The sequence below is a fragment of the Aotus nancymaae genome, unplaced genomic scaffold, assembly GCF_030222135.1.
Source record: "Aotus nancymaae isolate 86718 unplaced genomic scaffold, 86718_ANA_hifiasm-v0.15.2.pri h1tg000058l, whole genome shotgun sequence".
NCBI lineage: Eukaryota > Metazoa > Chordata > Mammalia > Primates > Aotidae > Aotus > Aotus nancymaae.
Genome location: NW_026988472.1, coordinates 28,181,238 through 28,207,352, shown reverse-complemented (window position 1 = coordinate 28,207,352; position 26,115 = coordinate 28,181,238). Strand labels below are relative to the sequence as shown.

Genomic DNA, 26,115 nt, shown 5'->3' with positions numbered 1-26,115 from the left:
TAAATGGATTAAATGCCCCAATCAAAGACACAGACAGGCAAAATGAATAAAAAGTCAAAACCCATCGGTACGCTGTATCCAGATCCATCTCATAAGCAAGGACACACAAAGACTCAAAACAAAGGGTTGGTGGAAGACTTACCAATCAAATGGAGAGCAAAAAAACAAACAAACAAAAAAAAAAAACAGGAGTTGTAACTTTTGTCTCTGACAAAATAGACTTTAACAATAATAAAGACTAAAAGAAACAAAGAAGGACATTACATAATGGTAAAAGGATCAATGCAACAACAGGAGTCAATGATCATAAATATATATGCACCCGATATAGGAACACCCAGATACATAAGACAAGTTTTTAATGACTTATAAAGAGACTTGGACTCCCACACAATAATAGCGGGAGACTTTGACACCATATTGTTAATATTCGATGGATTAACGAGATAGAAAATTAACAGGGACATCTATGATTTGAACTCAGACCTGGAACAAGTAAATTCAGTGAACATTTATAGAATTCTTCACCCCAGGTCCACAGAACATACATTTTTCTCAGTATCACATTACACTTATTTGGAAAGTGACCACATAATTGGAAGTAAATCACCCTTCAGCATTTGCATAGCATTTCACAGACTTAAATGAAATATTGGTTAGCTGTTTATTTGTTATTTTCTTCTCTTATTCCTTCCTGTCTCCGCTGTTAAGCACAATTATCGGCAAAAAAGAGGTTTTTAACACCTATTTTTAGATTGCATTCCAGCCTGAGCAATAGAGCAAGACTCCTGTTCTCTCTCCCTCTTTCTCTTTCTCTTAAAAAAAAAAAGAAAAAGAAATGTGATTCCCAGTGTTGGAGGTAGGGCCTGATGGGAGGTGACTGGATGATAGAGGCAGATCCCTTGTGAATGATTTAGTACCATCCCCTTGATGACAGGTGAGTCCTTGTTCTGTTCAGTCAAGACCTGATTGTTTAAAAATCTAGGACCTCTCCCCCACCCGCCTTGCTCCCATTCTCACCATGTTACATGCCTGCTCCTGCTTTACCATCTGCCATGACTGTAAGATTCCTGAGGCTCTCACCAGAAGCTGAGCAGATACTGGTGCCATGCTTACACACCCTGTAGAATCCTGAGCCAATTAAACCTCTTTTCTTTATAAATTATACTGTCTCGGGTATTTCTTTACAGTGACACAAGAATGGCCTAATATAGTCAGTTTCCTTTAAAAATACTTAAAGTTTTACAGTATTGTACTGTACTTTTGTATTTAATCCCATAAAAAACAAATAAAATGAAAACACTGTCATATAGTGTCATATTATAGATATGGCTACCATGCAGATCAAAGCATATATTCCTGTCCATAGATATCAATGTAGGCAACAACTACTAAGCAAAATACACACTGACTTTGTTTCTTAACATTATAATGGGCTGCCAGTTTTTATACAGTAAGTGCTGAATGCTGATTTTTCACTTTAAAACCAGACAGAGGACTCAAACAGTACCTAAGCTGTACAGGCTAGGCTCAGGCATGACCAAACTCCTGGGACACCCTTGAAACACCCCCACTAAAGTCGAGATGGTCACAGCTGTAGATTGTGGAGCTGTGTAGGCGGTAACCCTAGATGAAGAAAGAAGAAATAATAAAGGCATAAACCCTATGATCATCACACAGTTCAGGGGCCACATGAACCAAGAGATTCTGCAGAGTTTTATGCCTTTATTGCATGTCAGCTTTGTGAAGATTACTTTCTTAAAGGCAAGACAGACTACGGGGCCTGGATGCTATGCTTAGCAGTGGAATCAGAGGCTTCCGTCAGTGGTGCAGCTACCTTCCTAATTCAAGACTGCTGCTAACACAAAGCACAGTGGTTTCTGTTCCTGAAAAAGCAGTTGCTAGGATTTCTCCCAACAGAATTGCTCCTCCCAATCAGAGAGGAAGCTCCCCCAGAGCTCTGCTCTAATGCCACAATTCCCCACACTCTAGAAAATGATGTCGACATCTAGTGCTTTGTTTCCACAGTTTTTTTCTGAGCTCAGCAAATAAACAGACAGGGTGGTGCCATTATGGCCCAGAGTGTTTTACCTCTGTCGGAATTTTAGGTCACTTCCTAAAACAATTGTATCAGAGGTTGCAAACCAATGGTCTGTGGGATGAATTCAGCCCACAGATCTGCCTGGTTTGGACACAGTGTTTTTTTTTTTTTTTTTTTTTTTTTTTTTTTTAAGTTAAGCTACATTTAAAACTGGGAGACTTCACATAAAAATTTACATATCTAGCTTTTCTCTGAAAAATCACATGATCTAGCAACTGCAGGCAACAACTGGCTGAAGCTAAAGTACCACTCCCCTTTTAGAAAGGACAGTTTGCCTAGTTCCTATACTCCCTAGCTGGTTCCAAACACTGCAGCCTGGCCTTGCTTCACTCATCTAGATACCTGCTGGGTTTGTCACACCTGAAATGTGTTCTGCAGAGAGGTTTAAAGATACAATGGTAAGTATCATCAGTCTACTCTAGTGCGTCTCAATGGCATACTATTGATGCAGTAATTTGGGGCACAACAATTCCTTGTCATACAAGACTATCCCAGGCAATGAAAAACTCAGAAGATGATAAAACTAAAAATCCTCCTCCAAATCCATAACCCCACTCTACCCTTGAGAAAACTATCTGACACATCCCAATTGAGTGACAGCATCCTGGCCCCTCCCATAAAATCTCAGTAGCACTCCCAAGTGTCCTGTAGAGAGCCAATACTTTCTTGGGGTGACAGCCACTGCTAGCATATTAAGGTAGTGAGGTGAGTGAGCATTTCCCAGGTTTGAAGAAAAGTTAGCCTTGTCTTGAGAGGACTTTTTAGGATTACAAAATAAAAGAATTAATTTTTTCGGTTGGTCTGACCCAGTAATAATTGTTGAGCAAAACCAAGTATGTATACTAGTATAAAGCTTTCAAACTTTCATCCATTTTTTTGCTGCTTTTGAGGTTTTCACTTTAGATTATATTTATTGAGCTATATCTGTGCACCAAGTACTGTGCTAAGTGCTTTACCTCATTTAATCCCCAAAATACTCCCATGAGAGAGGTAATATTATCATCCACATTTTACAAATTAGGAAACTTGAAGTTCAAAGAGTGCAAATAATTTGCCTGTGGTTACACAGTCAACCAGCAGCAAAGCTAGGATACAGATTTAAGGCTATGCTCTTAACCATTATTCTTCTGTACGACTGGCTACCTGGTAAGACTCTGATGATTTCATAACTCTTAACAACAGTTTAAAGCAAATCTTGCTTTTAAAACAGAAGAGTTTCGGTACTAGAGTGTGAATTCTTCAAGTTAAACAGTAACAAAAAGTGGCCGATATTGAGGCATAACAAATGATCTTTTACTGGCAGAGATAAGAGTTCCATTTTCAGGACTTTTCACGCATATATGTAAAGGTGGTCGAGATAACAAGGTTGAGAGAGGAATACGATAGTTATTATTTCCCCTAAATAAGCCTTCTAAATAACTTATGAAACAGTCATCCTATAGGATTTTTATTACAATAGAAGCCATTTTGAAATAGTCACATATTCATTGCATCTATCTCATATTCTGTTATATTCTCAAGAGATATATTATGGAATCGAAATAATATTTCTATTAAAATACTCCTCAAAAACATTTTCAATTTAAATATGGCCTCCACCAACAGTATATTCATATTTAATTTAAACTTGGCACCCCTCAAGAATATGCTTGTTAGCTGCCACATAAAACCTGTACATAAAAATATTTATACATAAAAATATTTATAAATATTTATAAATATACAGAGACTATATACACAGAAATTTCAGCTGAGAGGACATAGAGGCTACAATATCCCAGTAACAATGAGCATACCCAGCACCAAGATCTTGATTTCTAATTGTATTCTCTGTTTAATAAAGGGAACCAAGGCCCTGTGGAGAAATGGATGATTCTAGAACTGGGGCAGGGAATATATAGGATGAGCCTGGAGCATCTTTTTTTTTTTTTTTTTTTTTTTTTTTATTGCATTTTAGGTTTTGGGGTACATGTGAAAAACATGCAAGGTTGTTGCATAGGTACATATGTGGCAGTGTGATTTGCTGCCTTCCTCCCCTTCACCTATATCTGGCATTTCTCCCCATGCTATCCCTCCCCAACTCCCCACCCCCCTCTATCCCCCCTTCTCCCCCCCAACAGACCCCAGTGTATCTTGTAGTACCAGAAAGTAAGGAAGTACTAAAAAAACAAAATCTCAAGATGATGAGGGCATGTCGAAATGACACAGGAGCCAACCAAAGGAGTTCCCAACAGTCAAAGCTGGAAAAAATTTGAACACCAAAATAAATAAAGCAGTATTGTATTATGACCCAAAGTATAAAATAAATGTCCACGAACCCATATTGATATTTAAAAAGACTGAATAAATGAATGAATGATAAATAAATGAGGGGTCGGGGGAGCCTCTCATGCAGAAAAATCCCAAACAATTTACATAGATAATTCACCTCAAGGAGGTAGAGCATAACCTTCCACCTCTTAAGTGTGGACTGCACACTGTGACTTCTCTCCAGAGAGCACAATACAGGAAAGGGGTGTTAAAAAAAAAAAAAAAGAAAGATTACAGTGAAGAAACCTGACAAACACCTCTCAGCCAGGTGATCAAGGTAAACATCAACAGTGACAAGTCATGTTGATAGTATGGAGTGTTGATATGATGTGATGAGAATGTGAGAATGGCACTTTATCTTTGTGGTCTTCCTCCTCAAAATCCATAACCCCATTCTACCCATGAGAAAAGTATCTGACAGATCCCAATTGAGTGACTGTCTACAAAATACCTGATCAGTACTCCTCAAAAACAAAAGTCTGAGAAATTGTCACAGCCAAGAGAAGCCTAAGGAGACATAACAACCAACTGTGATAGGGTTGCCTGGATGGAATCCTGAAAGAGAAAAAAACATGTTCAGTAAAAGTTAAGAAAATCTGAATAAAGTATGGACTTCAGATAATAATAATGTTTCAATATTGGTTCACTAACTGTAACAAATGTACTGTGCTAATGTAAGCTGTTACTAACAGGGGAAACTGAGTGCAGGGTATATGGGGACTCCCTGTACCATCTTCTCAATTTTTCTGTAAAACTAAAACTGTTCTAAAAAATAGAGTTACTTAAAATTAGAAAAAAAATATATATATACCTCAAGATGGTTTATCAACCCTGGCACAGAAATTGTATTCACATCTCCAGCTCTGAAAGCAACTTCTTTTCAGTAGTCTAGAAATCTGAGAAAATGAAAAGATGGTTATCCTTTTGCTAACTTCTCAACTCAATATGGAAAATAACAAAAACTAGTAGACTTCTGGTGCCTCAAAGTAACAGAAGACAGGATGCTAGACCACACTTTCAGGGTAGGTTGGCTCTTTCCCAAGTATCCTTAAAAGCTGAATCTTCTTTTCTTTTAGGTCAAAAATATCTTCTACAGTAACTAAATTCTACATTATCCCACAGAAGAGAGCAGAAGTTCACAAAGAAAAACAAGTCCACTGCTTATTTTCTTAAGTCAGCACCTCATTCTGACTTAGCATCCTGAGCCTCCATTCCATTTAAAAAAGAGAGGATTAAACCCAGGCCTATGAAGCATGAATATAATTTTTTTTCTTGAGACAGGCTACAGTACAGTGGCAGACTCACAGCTCACTGCAGCCTTGACCCCCACCAGGTCAAGTGATCCTCCCATCTCAGCCTCCCAAGTAGCTGGGACTACAGGCGTGCACTACCACACCTGGCTAATTTTTGTATCTTTCATAGAGACAGGGTTTTGCCATACTGCCCAAGCTGGTCTCAAATTCCTGGGCTCAAGCAATCTGCTCACCTGGGCCTCCCAAAGTGTTGGGATTACATGTGTGAGCCACCATGCCTAGACTGTATGATTTTTAATTACATAGCATAAAGTGTATATAACTTTTTGAAAAATGCTGCCTATTATAAACCCTGTGTCTGTTCTGCGTCTCTGCCTATTATAAACCCCATCTCTCTCTCTCTATATATATATATTTATATACCTAGCAATATATATAAACAGATTGTTGTGTATATATATTGCTATATATATAAATATATATATATAGAGAGAGAGAATAGTAACCTTATTCACTTATTTTAACAGATGAGCAGTCTCTCACCCCATCATTTAGAAATTATCTGCATTCTCAGTAAATCTAGTAATTCAATGTTAACATTAGCATTTTATAGCATATATTGGCTTTTATCAGAGCTATCATACACACAAGTTTCTAATTGATCTCCTGAGTAAAATTCATTTTACAACTACAGTAGAACTAAAATAACATACCCTGTTTATATCATATATACTTACCAGTTTCCCAAACTTCTTATTTTTTAATTTCTCAGTTACTTTGATTATCAAAACAAATGAACTTCTAGTATGAGCAGCATGAATGTTGTTTCTACCATGTGTAATATTTTTATCTATTTTCTGATACACAATGTAAAATCCACCCCACTTTTTTTTTTTTTTGAAATGGAGTCTCACTTGTCACTCAGGCTGGAGTGCAATGGCGCGATCTCAGCTCACTGCAACCTCTGCCTCCCGGGTTCAAGCGATTCTCCTGCCTCAGCCTCCTGAGTAGCTGGGATTACAGGCACCCTCCATCATGCCCGGCTAATTTTTGTAGAGACAGGGTTTCACCACGTTGGCCAGGCTTAAACTCTTGACCTCAGGTGATCCGCCCGCCTTGACCTCCCAAAGTACTGGAATTACAGGCATGAGCCACTGTACCCGGACTTCTTGTTTGTTTGTTTTTTGCCATCCCACATTTATGTAACCCCTTCCTAAGTGCCTATAAAATTTTCTTCCTTTCGTAAATGCCTATAAAAGTCACTGTGTGTTGATTATCATTTTTAACACTTAATATACTGATTAACTGTTTATGCTCCTCTAGGATTTTTCACTGTAAATCTTGAGAACAAGAACCAAACATGCTCTTTTGGCTACAGTGCCTTGTACACACTAAATATTCAATATAAACAACAAAATATAGGCCTTTAAAATAACTAGAAATCTAATTTGCTCTGGTTAAGGTGTTTTAAGGTCTTGGTTGTGTCAATTCCTAAATGATGTTATTTTAAAAGAAAGACAGAACAACCTGTTGGTGACATATGCCAGAGGCAGATCATTTTATTACTTAAGGAGATTACCTAGAACAGTGTTTTTTAAACAGTGGGTTGTGACCTATTAATGAATTGTATAACAAATGTACTAGGTGAAGACTATAATTTAAGGGGAAAAGAAAAAGAAATAACAGAAAATATCAAAGTGTTTCACACACGGTAATGGCAAATACTAATTTAAAAACTTGTTTCAGGTATGTGTATATGTAATTGATCCCGATTAAAATTTATTTCTTACTGTGAGAAATACTGACTTCAAATATGGTGATATATTTTATGTTATACAATGAAAAATAGTACTACTTTCCTTGTTACCTTTTTCTGAATAGATGGAAGCTTTCTGATTAAGAAGCAAAGTGGAGGTACAGGAGAAACCTCTGGATATGAAAGTTGAAATGGCTTAACTCTTCACATTATGAAATTCTGTGTGACTTTCTCTCAAGTGCAGCCTAGATGTGTTCATGTAGCATCCTCACATACATAAAGGAGGCTCCTGCCTTCTAATATATTTAAGAGATTCTTTAAAAAATGAATAGTCTCATTAACCCTGAAATCCAAGATCACAACTGTGGGAATTTCCTAGTGGAAGAGTTTAAAAGATTAACAGAAATGCCATTTTAATCATTTACTAAACAATTTCTAATCCACTGCCCATTCATTTAATAAAATCTAAGCTTGGTGATATAGAGGACCCATGTCCTTGTAGTGAGAGAAATACACTGGCAGTTATAATAGAGTGGGGTTGAGTTCTATAATAGCCAGAAAAAAAGAAACAATGAAGGTAGAACAAAGAGAAGGAGAGCTGAGGAAAGCTTCTGGGAAAAGGTAACATTTAAGCTGGATTACAAAAAAAGAGTAGGTTTTTTGTTTAAAATAAAAACAACAGAATTATAAAGCTGGAAGAAACTCCACATCATCTAACCCAGTAGTTCCCAACTGGGGATGATTTTGCCCTGCAAGGGACATTTGGCAACATCTGAAGATATTTTTGGATGTCATACTGAGGAGACGTGCTATTGATATCTGACAGACAAGAGTCCAGAGATGCTGCTAAACACCCTACAGTGCACAGGACAGCCCCAACAACGGAAAACCGTCCAGGCCAAGATGCCAATAGTCCCAAATCTGAAAAACCCTGTCCACCCAAATACAAACACTTCACACAAGAAGGTAACTAAAGGCTGGAGGGAGTTTAAAACTTGTTAAAAGCTAAGATTATTAAACAGGTGTCAAAACATCTTGCCTAAGTATTTAATTCACAGCACATACTCATGTATGTTATTATACTAGGAAACGGATGTTACAAAAAGTGGGAACATTTTTATAACGTGGAAAGATAAACTATCTAGAAATCACGGCTGAAACTATTATGTAGTCTTTCCTGATAGAGATCTACCAATGGCTCAAAGCAAGAATTATGGTTACAAGACCACTAAAAAAATTATACCCTTTTTTGTTCATAATACTGTATTTACCATCTGCTCAATTCAATTATGCAACATGGATTTAAGAATAAGAAAAATTACAAAAACTAGGAAGTTGGGAAGATTTGTACGTCCCACATATCTAGTTATTCGTTAGGGTAGATCTTTCAATCTCCACCAGCTCCAATGCTGGGGATCTGGCACCTGAGTGGGATTAGCCTTTATTCAAAATAAACTGCTAAATTACCCTTCTATTTTCAGGTGAGGTTTCTAATAGCAAATGAATTGTCCAAAGAACTTGGACAATTGTTAACTCCCACTAGTAGCAGTAGCAGTAGTAGTAGTAGTAGGAGTAGGAGCAGGAGCAGGAGCAGGAGCAGGAGCAGGAGCAGTAGTAGTAGTAGTAGTAGTACTAATAGTACTAGTAGCAGCAATAGCAGTAGCAGCTGCTGCTCCTTAGGGTCCTGATTTAGGGCCTAAAGCCAAACGCATGAAATCACCTGGACATCTTTTATTTCGTCATCCTTGTTCTTAAATGCACAAAGGACAGAGAATATAAATGGAGAGAGGGTGTAAACATGTTAACAGTAATATATATTCATTTTCAAAAAAGGAATATACTCCTTACCTCCAATTTTTCAATTGGTGAAAATTCAACTAAGATAACTCGTCCAGTTTGACACACTACAATTCACGGTCAAAAACTTGAAGCCTGAAGACAGTGTCCTAAAAAATAAAAGGTTAATGAGGTAAGATTCAAACTGTGAAAGGTTTAAATACGACAGTGTGAGCAAGTGATATAGTACATGAATAAAAGGTCATGAAAAAGCAGGAAGCCATTTTACTACATGAAATTTCAGTGAATGAAATTTATGTTTAATTGATATACAAGAGAAAGTTTTCCTGACTGCCTGAGCCACCCTGCTCCTCACTCATCACCTCTAGTGCCTAAGGCAGAGCTTTATAACAGCAGAGACGAACAAAGCTTTCCTGAGATTTCAGCTTCAAAGAAAGCTAGCAAGAGGAGCTTTAGCTGCATCCCTGGAAAACCATCAGGAGTCCCTGCAGCTTCCCAAGATGTACTAGTCATTAAAATTTAATGAATTTGATTGCAAAACTGTGCTGAGGCCCTTTTAGGGCCATAGGTCTTTAAAATTTAAAGGACTCCATGGTGAGTCTGATTTAGTCTCTGGTAGAGGAATTTTTAAAATTCCCCCACCCCAAGCAAGCACCACACCAGCACTGCTAGTCCACAACAATGAAGAGAGTATACAATCTTTTCTTCTGTTGTTTTTTTTTCCCCCTGCTACCCTACCTTTTCCTCAATAGGATTAGAACTGCTCACTCAGGATTGGAAGATCTTCCCCATGACCCAACCCACAAAAATCACTAATCTAACATTCAGGAATAGCTTTAACTTCTTGAAGAAGGAAGAAAATCACTTTATCATAAGCCTTAGTAAAATAATAGAGTTTTAGTTAAAGAAGAAACCAGTCTTTGGTTACCCAATTGGGGATTTTAACAACTCAATAAATGACTACATATTTTAGGTTAACCAAATAGCTCTTGTGAATGAGAAAACAGTTCGTTCATATAGAAATATTTCAGCTAATAATAGCAGAAGTGACCAAATTAGAACAATCACAATTTTGCAACCTTTAATTACATAACTAGTTCATGCATTGGTAATCAATGGATGGTAAAAGCATTAGGTGAAAGGTTGGGCTTCACAAAGGGATCAAGCTGTCACCACTTGAACCCTCTGATGAATCTTCACAACACTTAAGGTGAAATGACCAGACAATATGTGCCTCCAGATGTGGTGTAGTATGAAGTGACCACAAGCACTCTTACCCACCCCTCCAAAAAAATATGTTTTGAACCTAATTAAGCATATAGATCTAATTTCCAGTCCATATAAAATACAGAGGATAAATAAACAAGTTAAACAATACCTCACCAGAATGGGCTATTCTGAGCATGAAAAAAAAGCAGACAGGACTGTTATAAATTATAAGAGAATTAAGAGATTTAAGGGGATAAACAAATACAATGAGCAGATCCTGCTGCAAACAAAACAATTATCAAAAAAAAAAGAATTTTTTTTAGACAATTAGGGAAACCTGAGGATGGACTAAGTACAAGTGACCCTTCAACAGCACAGGTTTGAATTATGTTGGGTCTACTAATATGCGGATTTTTTTCAATTAAAAAAAAAGTTATATCAAGTGTGCCCGCCTCTCCTTACACCTCTTCCCCTTTTTCTGCCTCTGCCACGCCTGAGACAGCAAGACCAATCCCTCCTCTTCCTCCTCCTCCTCCTCAGCTTCCTCAATGTGAAGATGACAACGATGAAGACCTTTATGATGATCCACTTTCACTTAATGAGTAGTAAATACATTTTTCTTTGATTTTAACATTTTCTTTTTTCTAGCTTACTTTATTATAAGAATACAGTATTTAATAAATGTAACATACAAAATATGTGTTAATTGTTTATGTTACTGATAAGGCTTCTGGTCAGCAGTAGGCTATTAGTAGTTAAGTTTTCAGGGAGTCAAAAGTTGCACATGGGCTGGGCACAGTAGCTCCCACCTGTAATCCCAGCACTCTGGGAGGGCAAGGCAGGAGGATCCCTTGATCCTAGGAGTTCAAAACTAGCCTGGGCAACATGGGGAGACCCTATCTCCACAAAACAATATAAAAATGTAGTCAGGTGTGGTAGTGCATGCTCATGGTCCCAGCTACTCAGGAGGCTGAGGTGGAAGGATCACTTGAGCCCAGGGGATTGAGGCTGCAGTAAGCCATGATCATGGCACTGCACTCCAGCCTGGGGGAAGAGTGAAACCCTGTCTCCAAAAAAAAAAAAAAAAAAAGAGTCACATGGATTTTTGACTCTGTAGGCAGTCAGCACTCTTTGGTTTTGTTCATGGGTCAACTGTACTGTATATGCTATTAAAAATTCTTTTTTGTTGTTGTTGAGACGGAGTCTCGCTCTATTGCCAAGCTGGATTGTAGTGGCATGATCTTGGCTCACTGCAACCTCTGCCTCCCAGGTTCAAGCAATTATTCTGCTTCAGCCTCCAGAGTAGCTGGGACTACAGGCAGGCACCATCACTCCCAGCTAATTTTTTTTTTTTTTTTTTGTATTTTTAGTAGAGACGGAGTTTCACCGTATTGGCTAGGCTAGTCTTGAACTCCTGATCTTGTGATCTGCCTGCCTCAGCCTCCCAAAGTGCTGGGATTACAGACATGAGCCACCATGCCCAGTCAAGAATTCTTATTAGGAGTGCTGTATAAGATAATAACATTGTAGCTATGTAAGAAAATGTGTTGTTTTAGAGATGTTAAATTATTGAGGAGTGAAATTATGTCTTGGCTATGCTTTAAATTCTTGGAAAAAAGAGGGGTAAGGAGATGAAATTAGTATGGCAAAACATACACAACTGTAGCATCAGAGGTTCATTGAACTTTTCATTTGTGTACATTTAGAAATGTTCATATAAAATGTTCAAATGTCAAGTACCTATAAATAAACAAGGGCATTTGACATTCACAGGCCTAATGTAAGATAATTGTTCAAGGCTATCATTACAAGTGAGTAGCAAGGATGTTGCTGGATGCTGAAAACAATGATTTGAAAATGAGATATGAGGGGCATTCAGAAGCAGAATCACTACTAGAAGTATAGGAACATTGACTCTGTTGCTAGGAAAGAAGTACAAGGCAGATAAGCTTTCTGTCCTTCTTAAGATTCAGAAGGATAAGGTAAACAGGTAAGCAAGACTGGCTAAGATTTCATCAAGAGTGACCGGAGAAGCAACAAAAGAAGCCCTGAGTGCCCAGAAAGATGGCAAATGAACTGGAAAGCAAAGACACATTTCTTTTAGAACTGAAAAAATTGAGGCATGTCAGAGGGAAAGGGACAGTACGTGAAGGGATGAAAAAAGACTAGTGCATAGCAAGCTTTCTAACAGGGCAGAGAGGTTAGCAAATTCCAGAGTTGGTGGTACCATGTTCTAGAAATGGGGTGGAAGGTGGTAAGGATGGGATATGGAGTAATCTCCCAATTATCTCAATCTTCAGGATATGAGTCATGGGGTCAGGATATTATATGACTTACAGAAAGAAGAAAGCATAACATGATAAAACTGTGAAGTCAGTGAGCATCTGTAAGCAAGAGTTACCTGGCCATTATAGCTGAAACACAATGTTGTAATAGTAATAGACAAAGAACATATGCCATTCACCAGGTGTGGGACTACAGCCAAGTTACTTAACCTCTTAGGCCCTGTTTCCTAATCCTTAATATCACACCTAACTATCACATACTCACACCTTGCAAGGCTGCTGTGGGTTATTAATTTACATAGAAGGAAAAAGTTTGTAAAAGCACAATGTTCATTTATTAGGTTGTTTGAGGGTTCTCATTTGGCAGAAGTCTAGGAATCTCAGAAGTGCCTTTTTTTTCTATTTCACAAGGGCAGCTATATATTATACCTACATATAGATATACTAAGAAGTTGTGATTGCAAAAGTGTAACTAGGAAAGTATTCTTTTCCATGAGAGGAAAAAACTTTAGTTGATATTATGCATCCTAATTTCAATAGCAATTAAGAGGGATTTCATATTTCGAGTCGCTCCAGATGTAGCTGAAATTTAAATACAATAAACCTGCCCATTGTCAAGGTCTAGCAATGGCCCAAGGTTGAAGAGCCTTAAAATATTGCTGAGTATTTAGGAAACAATTTACTTATATTTACATGCATACAATGTAACCTTTCAATTAAACATGTATGTAATTATACATGTGAGTACGGCTATATAAAACAAAGCTTAAACAGAACTAGAGCCGAGTCTGAAGTCTTAGAGAAAATGACAGTCTTTGCTATTTCTAAGTAAATCCTGCCCATAAAGAGCCAACAAAACACCTCCCTATCTGAAGACAAGTAATAGGGTTGGTCAAAATATTAGAAATGGCTTTCTCAAAAGTGTCAAAGAGCTAAAACAGAATAACCAAAGGGAAAATCCTCTTCGCCCACTTTTGGGTTGGGACCCTGAAAGGCTGCACCTTAGAAATAAGGCTGAACCACAATGAATCAGTTCATACAATGAAGGCTACGTGGCCTTGAGTCATCTGGTTGGCCCAGGAAGGTCTCCAAAGCTGAAATTTGATTAAGCAACTCTGGATTTTCTGGATTCCCTCAAGCAGATGTATACACACACACACACACACACACACACACACACACACACTCACACTCACTCTCACTCTCATTCACTCTCTCTCTCTCTTCCCCCTCCCCTTTCTGAAAAACTATCATCCTTGGTCTCAAATGATTTTTTAAATACAATGCCGAGCATGCAATTAAAGACAATCAGGCACAGGAGAAGACAAGATAAGTTGACTAGAATACACTCAGAAGGACTCGAAGTATTGGAATTATCAGACGTGGATTTCAAATTATGTTCAAGGTTTGCTATGTTCAAGGAGATGAAAGCCAAACTTAAAAATCTCAGCAATGACCTAGAAATCATAAAAAGTGACACAGCAGAATTTTGGTGTTTTTGAGACCGGGTCTTGCTCTGTCACCCAGGCTGGAGTGCAGTGGCGTGTTCAAGGCTCACTACACCCTTGACCTCTGGGGCTCAGGTTATCTTCCCACCTCAGCCTCCTGGGTAACTAAGACTACGGGGTATTTTTTGTAGAGATGGGGTTTAGCCATGTTGCCCGAGCTACACGGCAGATTTTTAAAAGCAGCAAAGAATACTGAGAAATGCAAAAATTGAAATTAAGAATTCAGTAAACAGGTCTAACAGCCAATAGACACAGTTGAGAGAGTAAACCAAAGATAGGTTGGGGGGGGAATTAAAAGCTCAGATTGAAGAGAGGGTAAGAAACATGGAAGATACAGTGAGAAGGTCTGATATCCAAGAGTTAATCAGAATCCTGGAAGGAAAAGAGAGAGAATGGGGCAGAGGCAGTATTTGAATAAATGTTCCAAAAATGATGAAACATGTCAAACCACATGTGTAACAATCTCAATGAATTCCTAGCAGACAAAGGAAAATTTTAAAGCATTCTGATGGTGGGGCGGGGGCAGGGGTGGGGAGATTACTTTCAAAGAAGCAACAGTTAGATTGATAGCTTAATTTTCAACAACAAAAATGGAAGCTAAAAGACTGTGTGACTCCAAGGAGCAAGAAGAAAACAACTGCCAACCTAGTATTCCACTGAGGAGAAAATATCCTTCAAGAAAAAAATTAAGATACAGGTTCAGACAAATAAAAACAGAGTTCATCTCCAGCAAACCCTAAGAATAAAGCAAAAGAAAACTAGGAGGTCATAGATAGAGAAAGGAATGAAGAACCATGAAGTTCAAATAAGCATGTGAAATCTAAAGGAATACTGACTGTATAAAATAATAATATCTTGTAAGGTTTAAAATATATACGGAAAATTAAATTATAGGACAACAATATGCATGGCACAAGGTAGGTAAATGGAACTAAGGTGCTTTAATATTCTTGCTTCAACTAGGAGGAAGGTAGAAGTATCAATTAACACTAGACTTTGATAAGTGAAGAATACATGCTATAAATGCTAGGGTAATCACAAAAAGAATAAAAATGAATAAGTGATAGCTAAAGTAATAAAGGAAAAACTGGACATAAAAATAATCGGTCAAGTAAAAGAAAAGGACAAGGGGAAAAAGAAATACAGAGCTAGTAAAATAAAAATGTGATGCTGTATTTAATCCCAAAATACCAATTATATTAAGTTTAAATGAATCAAATGTTCCAAAAAAGAACGATTATCAGATTGGATTAACAAAAAAAATCTACAAATATATGTTGCTTTCAAGAGACCCACCTAAAATATAAGAATATAGAAAGGTTAAAAGTAAAAGAATAAACAAATATATATCATGCAAACATTAACTAAAACAAAGATGGTATTGCTATATTAAAGATGTTATTGCTGTATTAGTTTCAGACAAAACAGAATCAAAGAAAAAGGATCACTAGAGTTAAAGAGTCCCTTCATAGTGATAAAATGCTTAATTCACCAGAGCGATATAACAAACAAAATTTGTATGCACTTGATAACATGGACTCAAATTATATACAAAGTTGACAATACTTCTCGAATAATTAGACATGTATTAGTATCTCAGTGGCAAATTTTAATATATCATTTGGCTGGGTGTGGTGGCTCACACCTGTAATCCAAGCACTTTGGGAGGCCAAGGCAGGTGGATCATTTGAGGTCAGGAGTTCAAGACCAGTCTGGCCAACATGGTGAAACGCTGTCTCTACTAAAAATACAAAAATTACAAAAATAAGCCAGGTGTGGTAGCACGTGCCTGTAGTCCCAGCTACTCAGGAGGCTGAGACAGGAGAATTGTGTGAATCCGGGAGGCAGAGGTTGCAGTGAGCTGAGACTGCGCCACTGTACACTCCAGCCTGGGTGACAGGGCGAGATTCCATCTCAAAAAAAAAAAAAAAAGATATTTCTCTCAGTAGTTAAAAGAATAAGCAGACCAAAAAAGTTAGCAGGGACAGAGATACAACATGATTAGCAAACTTAATCAATGGGCATATGTTGAATGATATATCCAGTAACTACAGAATACATGCTTTTTGAGTGCTTACGTATTTGCAAAAACTGACCACATGTTGAGCCATAAATTAAGTCTCAGGGCATTTTAAAAGACTGAGAGCGCTCAAAAAAAGTTCTCTAAGGAAAATGTATTAAAGCCAGAAACAAAATACAAAAAACACAGTTAGAAAATTCTCATATGACTACAAATTATGAAATATACTATTTAAAAACCCATGGATCAAAAAAGAAATTACAGTGGGAATTTTAAAATATTGAGAAATAATGAGAATGTTACATCTCAAAAATGATGAGATGAAGGTAAAGCAATACTTAAAAATGAAATGTATAGTTTTAAATGTGTATGTCAGGATGGAAACAAGGGTATAATCACCTACCTACCCATCTTAAGAAGTTAGAAAAAGAAGAGCAAAATAATTCCTAAAAGAAGTATAAAAATATAATGAATATAAAAGCAGATATCACAAAATAGAAACACTTGAAGAATACTTTTAGTATTTTTAAAACTGCATCTGTAATTAAGAGCTTTCCTACAAAGAAAACTCTAGGCCTAAATGGCTTCACTGCTAAATTCTATCATTCATTTAAAAAATAAAACCAAACTTAACCTAAACCCTTCCAGAGAATCAAAAAACAGGTATCTTCCTTAACTCATTTTACGAGGCTACTAAAACCTGACAAGGACAGTACAAGAAAAACAAAATTTCAGGCCAATCCCACTCACGAACAAATATCCAAAATTCCAAAGGAAAATTAGAGGAAAATGTGATATTGATCAGGCTGGGTTTATATCTGGAATGCAGTTTACTTAGCATTAGGAAATCAATCAATATAATTTGATTTGAGGAATATCCTATGGTTAACAGTAGGAAAAGCATTTGATAAATTTCATTATCTATTCATGATGTAAGCTCCTAACAAACAGAATAAAACTTCCTTTTTTTATCTGATGATATCTAGAAAAAAATTAAAGTAAACATCGTATTTAGTGGAGAAATGTTCAAAGTTTTCCTTTCAAGAAAGGAAACAAGTCAATAGTGCCATTATTACTATTTCTATTCAACATTATAATCGAAATACTAGCCAGTACAGTAAGATAAGAAACAAAAGTATAACATTTTGAAAAAAAGAAACAAGACTTTATTTGCAGATAAGAAGATTGAATACATAGTAAAAGATTAAATACATACTCTAAAGATATATGACTAAAAGTAGCAAAATTGTTAGATACGAAGTCAATATAAAGATATAAACAAACAAAATAATGGCTATAAACACTTATAATATCAAAAAATATAAAATATCTACAAATAAAACTCTCAAAAGCTGTGAACAATCTGCTGGAGAAAATCACAACCATTACTGAAAGAAATTAAAGACCTAAATAAATGGAGTAGTGTATCATGTTCATGAATTACAAAACAATAAATATGTCAATTCTTCCCAAATTGCTCTCTAGATTCCATGTGATTCCAATCAGAATAGCAACAGGTTTTGTGCGTGTGTGTGGAAAATGACAAGGTGATATTAAAATCAAAGAAATGTGCAAAGGGCCAAGAGTAGTGAAGATGCTTTCGAAGGACAATGTGGAAGAACTTGTTCTACTAGACATAAAGTTTTATGATAAAACTATAATAAACAAGACAATGTGGTCTCAGTACAAGTAGAGACAAACAGACCAAACGAACAGAACAGAGAGCACAGAAAGAGAACCACAGATGTATGGAAATTTGATTCCTGACAATAGCGGGGAAATGGTGTGCTGGGACAATTAGCTACCATATAGGAAAAAATAGTATTATCCCCTATCTCACACGATACACAAAAATCAATTTCAGGTATATGCTAGATCTATATATTAAAGACAAACCGATAAATCTTCTAGAAGCTTTACTTGAAGGTATTCTCTCAGGAGAATACCATGAAATAGGAAAAGCATGCCACACAATGGGAGAAGATATTTACAACTAGCAAGGGCTCATTTTCAGCATATAGTAAAAAAAAAACTCCTACAAATAAGCAAGTCAAAAAGACAACAAAGTACATGACACATTTTTGAAGGAATTCTTCCCAAAATAGTTATGAAAGTACAAACCTGTTACCTGGAACATTTAGTTAAAAATACTGACATTCTCCCTGAGATTTAGAGGATATGAAAAGTTTTAACTATATATTAACATTTAAAACATTTTAACTGCTCATATTTCAGTAAACCAGTTCTCCTATTCCTTATCTAATCTAAACTGTTTAAGAAGTAATCATTCTTGAAAAGTCCTGTTGAAGAAATCTTTGCCTACTCCAAGGTCACAAAGACATTCTTCACAAACTGAGATCCACCTACATATCCATCAACAATATACTGATATATAATGATATATTTATACAGTGGAATAATATACAGTATGAGAATGAACAGTCTACAACTACATACAATATAAATACATCTCAAATTTACGTTGCATAAAAGAAGTCAGAGACAATAGAGTCCATTTAGATAAAGTACAAAAGTAGGCAAAATTAATTTGTGGTGTTAAAAATTAGGAAAATGTTCGGGGGTCAGGGGGAGGGAGGTAAGGTGGTAAGCGATCAGAAGGGAGCACAAAGGGGGACTTCTAAGTTGCTGGTGATGTTCAATTTTTTGATCTGGGTGCTAGCACACAAGCGCACTCAGTTGGTAAAAATTCACTGAGTTGTTCACTACTGATAATGTGTACTTTCTGCATATTAAACTTCAGTAAAAGTTTTTGATTTTTTTTAAGCGTGAAGGATTAAATTTTTCCAAATTGTTTAGGGAATATGAGAACAAGAAAGTTTCAAATTCACTGCTTCAGGATAAAGCACAACAATCAAATAACGGAATTTTAAAAAGCAATATACTAATTACCAAAAATATACAAGAAATGTCAAACCAACTAGTGACTCTCTGACTTACAGTAATATTGGTTTGAAAGTATTTGAATGAACCCAACTGATAAACTGACTTATTTCTAGATTTAGTGACGAGTGTTGATTCATAAAGATTTCAGATAAGCAACTCGATCTTGTAGGTTTTTGTTCAACAAGAGGGCTTTTAAATCTTAGAAATTAACTAACAACTAGATTTACACATCTAGTCAAACTCCCTAATTTTACAAATTAAGAAACCAAGGTCCTTTGAAGTTGGGTGATTTGTTCAAGGTCATAAGAAGCTCTGAATACATCTAAACAATTGAAGTTATTTAATTAAGTTCACCTCCTCCCAATTTTCTGTAACTTCTAGGGGATTTCCACCTACCAAGTAAATTTGTTTACTGGCAGTGTCCCTCAATACACACTATAGTCAACTGAAACATTTGTATCCAAACATCTTGAAATTAATTTCTTTGCTATCCATGACTAATAGCCAAATGCTATTTCTGTGGCATAAAAGATAAGACTTTCTAAAAGTAAAGTTCATGATGTGCAGCCTAACAGATAAGTTGCTGTTTACACTAAATGAAGACTTTGACATCAAACTGAAGGCATATGTGAAAAGTTAGAATAACAATGGCACCTATTACATATGGTATCCCTGAAAAAAACACACAACAAAACCAAAAACTCTACTGCTAACACAAATCGAAACCAAGGATTTTCTAAACCTGCATATAAACAAATGTTCTAAATTACTGAAATTATACTAAATATTAATTTTTTAAATCAATCACAACTATGATGAGTACTAAAAAATTAAATTCTCCAATTCATTTCAATTAGCTTCTATATCCAAGAATAAGAAGCATGCTTAACACTTTTAATAGGAAGAATGACTTGTCATTTTGAAATTAAATCCATCAAAAATAAATAGTGCATAAAATAACCCATTTAGTCCCATGTAAATAAGTTTTAAATTATAAAAATGCTTTAGCCTATACTCTGTCACCACAGTGTTCTTTCCACTATAATAGGACTCTCTCCTTTTATTTCAACCTATAAAGTTCAGGGCCAAGATAAATCCCTGGACTTGTCATCCCTAGAGGAAACACCCAGCCTTTGAGTATGTACAGAAAACTTAAAACAGAAAATGGTTTTATAGCCACAGACATGTATTCACTAAAGAACTGGAGGTCTCCATGATATAAATACAAATAATTAAAAATGACTTAACAACTAAGTGCAAGATGGAATCCTGGAACAGAAAAAGGACATTAGTGAGATTCTGGTAAAATCGAGTAAAATCTACAGTTTAGCTAACAATAATGTACCAATGTTAATGTCTTAGTTCAGACAAATGTACCAGGGTTATAGATACTTGGGTGAAGAGTATGTGAGAATTCTGTACAATCTTTGCAAATTCATTGTAAGTTTAAAATTATTCCAAAATAAAAAGCTTATTTAAAAAGAAATGACTTAGCAAAAACTACCAAAAATTGAGAAATTTGTGACTCAATTAAATGCCCACGGTCAATATCTATCTTCAAATGATCATCTCCATCAAAACAAGGCCTAAATGGGGAAATAGGGTGGGTTCACAGAAGGGACTCTTTAAATGCAATTTCTCCAATATTAAAAAACAAAATAAACTCCCCCAAAACCCCTTTAAAAATACTTCAGGCAGGAATGAAAAGTCTGAAACCATTCCTCAACGGAAAGGGAAGAGAAGAATCCTATTTAGTGCAAAAGATGTGGGCAGTGGACAGCAAAGCAGAAAAAGGTATTCTAGAGATCCTAGACCAGTAAAGCTTAATAATAAAAAATACATAACATTTCTTATGCACTCACTTATGGGCCAGGTGCTATTTTAAGTGCCACACACGTATTAACACATTTGATCCTCTCAAGAACCCCATAAGGAAGACACTACTTTTATCTGCATTTTACAGATGGGAAGTTCTGTAAGTAATGGAACAGAGATTTGAAGGTAAGCACTCTGAGTGGACAGTCCATGCCCTTAACCACTATACTATACAGCCTTTTGAGGACCCAAGCCAGAAAAAAGCTCCTGCCTTCTGGAGACCAATCCCCACCACTTACCCTCGGCCTCTACCAGAGAAGACAGTTTTCTTCCTAAGGCTTGACAGTCCTTGCTAGGACTGCAAAGAAAGATAACCCTACTGCCTTATCTGCAAGATTGTGTTCATAATCTTTCAGTACTTGATGCACTCAATGCATGTTCCTGCTGAGACACTGTTAGACATAAAAGTTAGTTTTCATAATACTATTAGTATTCAAATTCAGATATATTGGGCTGGCTTGGGAATCTGAACACTATTATGTGACATTTTTTTCTGTGGGAAAATGGTGCTGCTTAAAAAAAGTCTTACCAATGGATCATTTAGAAATTGAGGCTTCCCCTGTACAGACTCTAGCCTGTAGATAACAAGATAACTGAATTTTAATAAAGACATTGCAGTTACTCAAATAATCCAGTTTTGCTCAAACATCAAAAAGGCATAGTTCTTTATACCTAACAAAAGGAATTGTGTTACTGAACAAAAAAATAAGCTTAATATTCTATGGATTTCCTGCACTATGGCCAATTGTGGATGTATCCAGCAGTTAATATACTGCTCTCTCCCTGGCCCTCTCAAATAAACTCTACATTAAAAAATTACTACCAAGTAAACAAATATCTTTCATGCCCACACCCCAGAATAGAAGGCATATCATCTCAGAAGGTAGCTGAAGTAATAACAGTAATAGTAGTAATGATGATAATAACGTAATAATACAAACTAACTCTTTCTGAGCATTCTCCATTGCTAGGCATGTTTTAAATATGATACATCCTGTGGCTCATTTAATCCTTACATGAGGTAGATACCACAATATCCCCACTTCAGAAATGAGGGAACAGGTCAGAGATTAAGTAATTTGCCCAAGAACACAGAGCTAGTTAGTGTCAGATCTGAACATCTGAGCATTTTACCCCAGAGATATTTTTAACCTCTGCACTCTGTGTGTAATTAAATAACTTGGTAAACTCTTAAAATGAACAGAGCGTGCTTACTGAAATTCATTTTTCAAATGAAAGAGTGGTCTGAAAACCAAAAAAAAAAAAAAAAAAAGGACCCATCTTGCCTTTTATTAGGAGTATTTCGTTTAACCAAGATAAGACTGGACACATTTATGGAAAACAAATTTAACATGTACTTAGCTTTGTTTTTATCACTTTGAAATCCCTCACTTAATTGTCTGAATATCACGAACGGTGGTAACAGTACGTAACCTCAATACACTAACCCTTTATTTTAAAATCTTGCGGTAAAACAAACACGCTGTCCATGTTTACACTAAATAAACGAGGGTAAAATAACTGCGAGAGGTCCAATACCTTTGAAAAGTTTCAAATCAGCAATAATTTGTGGTGGGAACAAGATATTCCTTTTATGAAAAACCAAAACTATGCTCTTTCAACAAAACTGCAAGATCTGCCTGCTTTAATGATAATGTTAAGCTGAGATGGACTAACTTAAATTTTATTTCAAAACATGTGCCTAAATTTAGAAATTCTTCATTGACAATCTAAAAAGCCTATCAGTTTATCTCCCAGAAGAGCCATCTGATCCACATAAATCTAATTCCAGACAGCTAAAGGTGTACTATTAATACCTACCATTTCAGTGAATAGTTAACAAAAAGCAGGAAACCCTCAACAATTTCTGGAGTACAAGCTGATTTTTAAAATCATCTCTTTAAAACTCGGAACTTGACTTTCCATGTGACAATGATCAATATGCTAGGTTTCCAAGCCGGTTCACAAAAGCCTAAATGTCCAAAAGGTTACAGAAGTATAACGAAACACAGAACCTGTGTGGGCAATGTTTCTACAGGAAAATCAATTTAGCATTCCAACTTAGGATAACAGCAACTACTCCTGACCCATTTAGCCCTGGAGATAGAAAAAAGAGATCTTCCCTCCCATAACTGGAAGTCTGAGCTTCCCTAGGACCACAGACCTCTTCCACTATGAAGGCACAGCAGGAGGAATAGCATGAAGGAGGGCAAAAAGGCAGAGCTGGGGTGGGAGGAGATCCAGGGACGAGGAAGGCAAGACCAACTGGGAAAGAAGAATGGAGGAGGGGATGGCAGCTGAAAGGAGTGAGGAAACAGTGTGAAGGTCAGGGGCTGCTGAAGAGGATGAATGTACAGTGCCTGTTCCTGCAGCATGTGGCCTTTTACCAACTTTCCTCCTTGGTGCTTAAGGAGAGAGAAGAAGAGGAGAAACCATTGGAGGGTCTTGACAGTGCCTCTCTCACTCTGGCTATTCTCATTGTCCTTTTCAAGAAAGAATAGGGTGGGTTAAGAGGTCTTATCCACATCCCTCTGGACCTCCTACAGCACGGGAATGTGGAGAAGGGACTTGGAGGAGTTTTGATGCCTTCCTTGTTAGCATCCACTCTATCAAAGACTTCAGGTCAACAGAAAACTAAGGGTACCATGTAAATGGCAGGAACAGCATCAGAAAGAGAGAATGGGAAATAGAGAAATTTGAAGCAGCGAGGCAAGCAGGATGTTAGAGTTGGACAAACAGAATTGTCCATGAATTAATGTTCTTATTTAGGATTACTTCAGTTTGATAGTTCCAAATATTTCATCAGGTCCATTTCACTTTTAGAGAAATAAATATTTGTGGCCATGGTAATAATTTGAGGTTTATTATACAGAAGGTATGAAAATAAACTTCTAAGTACATATGAGGCAATGTTCTGGTGTTTATACGGTGGCAATATAAATCATTTCAAAAAGGCTTTATTTATTTGGTAAGCATTTAGCTACATTATCATTTGTTGATTTTTTCACCCTAATAAATAGCCCAAATACCATGAGTAATTACTTTCACAAGTAAGGAAGTATGCTTAACTCTTTCTTGGGAGTATAACTATATTAAAAAACTTATTCAGACAAAAGATTGCCTGTCAAGATGCCAAGCAATTATTTAAAACAGTCTCTAAATCCACATAATACACACACATGCTGATGTGCACTGAGCAACGCAAGACTTCTTTTCTATTTCCATGAAGATAGGACTACGTAACTGAAGGCCCCCAAACAATGTACTTCTTTTTTTTAACAACATACTTTTTAAAAGATGAAGCAGCAAATCCCAAATTTTATAACTTTTCTAGAACTTTCAGCCAGAGATAATTAACTAGACAGCTAAACCTGACCAAATGCTTGGTGGAGACTGAGTACCAGACATTTAGTATCTTTTTCTCTTTTTTTCTGATTTCTGTGGCTGTTCTTTTATGGAGCCCTTCTCTTGAGCAGAGGTAAGGGCCAGGGTGGCAGGCTATGCAGCACATTAAGAAACGCAACCGCAGAGACCAATGGGACATAAAAGTGACCACTGGCAAGATGTTCCTGCTGTTTCACCAACACCTCAGACACTGCCTGGGAACCTTTTAAGGTCTTTCATTCCTTGCCCCATAGGAGATTATGCTGGATCCCAGAAGAGCTGCTGTCTTTTCTGCAAATCATGAACAGGGTCCAAAACCTTTGTATCAAATGAGTAAGAAGAAAAACAGGGTCAGCTGTCAAGTACTCCACTTGCTGGAGAAGGCAGGAGTGTGTATGTGTACCTCCAAACTCTGATAAAGCAAATCCAAACCCCTATAGATAGTTGCCATCTTAACAATGTAATTTGAAATACTACTCAGGACCAGGATAAACAAAATATTTGTTCTCTGAAGTATCTTCGGCATAATGAAACAGGAGGCAAAATTACTGAAAATACCTGAGTTTCAGAGAGGTCACTACCAGCTATTAGGAATCTTTATAGATCAGCAGACTTCTAGCTCAAATGTTACCTCTGGCTAGAAAATGGACACATCCGAAAAGGAAAAAAAAAAAAAAAAAACTTGCGATTTATCTGGAGCCAAGGGCTCTGAAAGCTTTCAAGATTACCAACAGAACTGAAAAGTTTCTTTGTAACACAAATTTCCATTTTCATAAAATTTTTATCAGTCAGCACAAAATCTTATGCAGAGTATGGTGAAAGAACACACGCTCTATAATCAGACCTATGAGTTCCAGCTCTGCAATTTACCAGCTATATAATCTCCTCAGGGAAGTCACCAAAGAATATTGGAGGTTAGTGTTGTTATCTGTGCAATAGGGATATTAGCACAGGTAGCTATGAGGATCTCCAGTGCCTGAATATAATCGATGTTAGCTCTGTTTGCTCCAACAAACTGTACACAATGTGGTATCTGTAATTGAGGAGAAGGCTCCATCAAATAAACATATGGAAGAAAATTCAGGTGATTGAATGTAGATTGTTCTTTCAGATGTGAAGATGAAAATCACATACTTAATATTTGCCTTCACTGAAGTCTAACTTTCCCTTGATTAAGCCAGTTGTAAGCAAATGGGGGCGGGGGCTGTCCCTAAAGTTGCAAAGATTCATATCATACACACTGACTAAGAAGCATGTATACGTATGTGCCTACATTCTTCCGGTGTTCATAAAAAGACACCATCACAAAACTTACCATGGGTGATGAGGCCCTTTATAATTTAGCATTGTGCAAAATTAAACTCTCATCTCAAAAAACCCTTTCTTTCTTCTTAAACGTGTTCTTGTATACTATTGTAAATCTTGTATACTATTGTATACTATTGCTAAAGCAAAGAAAAAAGTGAATTCTCTGATCCTTCCAAAATGAAAAAGTGTGCAAAGGAAGCTCAGTTTGTCAAACTGTTCCCTTTCCTCATTCATTCTTGTTCTTTTAGAAACCAGAAGTAAATATACCGTATGCCAAAATTACTGCCTGATTGACAAACGTCACTGAAGAACACATCAAACTGACAAGCCCGGTCTGGACCAAAGGTGGCAAGTTTTCTTAAAGAATTTAAATTTTTCATTTCAGTAGAAGCAGAATGCTTTACA

General features: G+C 36.6%; 1 protein-coding gene across 3 annotated transcripts in view; it reads right to left on the bottom strand.

Annotated features, from left to right (window-relative positions):
• Positions 1-26,115, bottom strand: part of TAB3 (TGF-beta activated kinase 1 (MAP3K7) binding protein 3) — a 64,132-nt gene that overhangs the window by 37,165 nt on the left and 852 nt on the right. For 2 of the 3 annotated variants that reach the window (XM_012448872.2, XM_064364435.1), the window contains exons 2-4: positions 9,269-9,366; positions 5,223-5,307; positions 4,863-4,966 (exon numbers count right to left, since the gene is read on the bottom strand). The gene's annotated coding sequence lies outside the window, so the exon portion shown is untranslated. Of the gene's footprint in view, positions 1-1,510; positions 4,157-4,862; positions 4,967-5,222; positions 5,308-9,268; positions 9,367-26,115 lie in introns of those variants that run through there. The other variant, XM_012448873.3, reaches the window with a different exon arrangement.